This window comes from Coregonus clupeaformis, chromosome 17 (genome assembly GCF_020615455.1).
Source record: "Coregonus clupeaformis isolate EN_2021a chromosome 17, ASM2061545v1, whole genome shotgun sequence".
Taxonomy (NCBI): domain Eukaryota; kingdom Metazoa; phylum Chordata; class Actinopteri; order Salmoniformes; family Salmonidae; genus Coregonus; species Coregonus clupeaformis.
Window position 1 is genome coordinate 55,082,498 of NC_059208.1, and position 2,418 is coordinate 55,084,915.

Genomic DNA, 2,418 nt, shown 5'->3' on the forward strand with positions numbered 1-2,418 from the left:
TCGGCTGCTGTTGAGTAAAGCCCCAGATGTTAAAAAAATGATTTAGTTTTGGACCATTATTATTTTGACAGTTAAATGATTGATAAATTGAACACAAATCTAAATAAACATTATTTTTCTTAAAACAGGGTGGAGTGGGTCATTTATTTAGGTATGTACAGTACGCATTAAAAAAAGTAAAAGAAGGGCTTGTTTGGTACATAGTCAATAACCGACGTAACGGAAATATCTTGGGAACTTCCTCCTTCGAAAATTATATCTCACATTCCATCAACAATCATCATCAAGAGCTAAAAAAGGTATCTCCTAAAACCTAACTGGCTCAATTTCTTCCATGTTACAACAAAGCAAACAAAAGTATTTGCCCTGGATTGGCTGCTGCTGGTAGTGGCTATAGAAACTCCATCACCCCACTGTCATCCACCACGGGCATAAGTCCATATCTAGACAGGGTTATGCACTATGCTGTGATGTAGATCTGATGTAGGTACCTTGGTCTGGCTGGGTCTGAAGGAGGCAAGAGCCCCCTGCAACAAAGCTGCCCCAGTCACTCCAGCTGAGGTGAGTGTGATGAGTCCCTGTGACCTCCTCATTCCTCAGCATGACTCAGGCTGGTTGCTGCTGGTCCGTTTAGAGACGACGCTCTCGTGCTCCTCTCTGCTCAGGAGACCGTTAGTGACCGTCTTGCTCTCCTCTATTTTAGGGAGGATGACAGCAATGTATCCCTCAGTGGAAGGCTGGTCAGATACACACGAAAGATAGGTGGGAGAGTTAGCCATGCTAATGTCATTTAACTTCTCAATGGGGTACATGTAAATGAAGAACACTAGAGAACGCAAAAATGTGTTTTAACTGGTATGAAGCTTATGGAAATGCTCCTCACCTTTCCCAGTAAAAGTTTTGGCCTTTCAAGAACAACCTCATTGACCTCCAATAGCCGACCCCTTATGCAGCTGAAAAGATCAACCAGAATTACATTTCAGGATCATTTCAAAAGATCTAATAGTAGTGAATGGCACTAACCATAAAGGGTGGATTATCTGCAGAGGTGAAAATCTTAACACGAGGGCAAAGGTTGAAATCACCTGTAAATGGTGTACTCCATCTGTACATGTTATTCTACACAAAGGAGCGAACTCTGTGAGGAACTGCCCTCCCTGGGAATGAGGAAGACACGTGTTAGTTAGTGTAGTTAGTTTGACAGTCCCAAGTCAGAAAACTCAGAGGATGACAATACCATAGTATATAACAGTAGTATAATTTACCAGATAATAATGTCATATAATATGCCAGAGTATGTATGGAAGAGAATATACCAGATTATATACAATTATGATTCTTTTTAAATCTAGCAGTACATATTCTCTTCGACTTTCCAGACACTCTGTTCTGCAGGCGACTGCAGCCAGCGTTTATCTGATAGTTGATGCTCTTGATTGTCCTGCCATTCTGAAGGATAGGGTGACTCTTTGCCAGTGTGATCACACAGATTCTGTAAAAAGAGAGATTAACGCCATGTTTACGTTTACTGACTTGAAATCATAATGTCCATGTTGGAAGTAGCGAAGCAACGCGTTGATTTGATTTAGTGTTGTTGATGAGCTGCACATTGTCCAATTTGAAGTGTAGCAGGTGTATCTACTCATCTCAGTAGCAGGAAATGAACACTGACGTTCTTACCTGTTTGAATGCTGAAGAAGCCGCACCCTTGATATCTAAGCACAACGAATACACATTTAGTTACAACTTTATTAATTCATAACAATGTCGATAAACCAGTGGTAACGAACCATGGACAAGGAGGGCTAAGGGTTTGCAGGTTTTTGGACCAGCCCAACACTAACACAAATGAGTCAACTGCACATTCTATGAAATTACTGTAAATGACATAAAGGCCGTCAGGCTGCCATGACCAAAACCAAAACACATGTTGGTATCATGTTGACACCCAAGTTCAGTGGTCGACACTTTACGAGACGTTAATAAATTACCTGTTTTATACCATTGTGTGTAATACCGATCTATGACAGAGGGTGCCTTATTGTGTTACATCTCCTCCATTGATAGAACTAGCTAGTACCAAAGGGCATTAAATAACAATCAAATGTTTGACAGATAATTTTACAAATGCTTCGATTTCGTGACAGTCTAACCGCTGTTGCACACTTCTGGTCCGTCCATTTCAAACTTCCGGAAGACTTCTAATTGAACGTTCCAGGAACCTTTTAATCCGATATGAAATGATCATGTCAACAGGTGTTATCTTAATGTTTCGTGCTATACTGTACCCTTAAATGTTATGTTTTCTTGTAGATGCAAGGATATACTGTGTTACAACCTTAGATTCGATGTTGCTGAATACAGTGCAGGAGGCTGTCAATTTCTCATACCCTTCAAACCCCACTTGGTGTGATTCAT

At 40.7% G+C, this 2,418-nt stretch overlaps 1 pseudogene; it reads right to left on the reverse strand.

Moving 5' to 3' along the window:
• Positions 1 to 596: 596 nt before the first annotated feature.
• LOC121585803 lies at positions 597 to 2,181 on the reverse strand (annotated as a pseudogene).
• Positions 2,182 to 2,418: the final 237 nt, after the last annotated feature.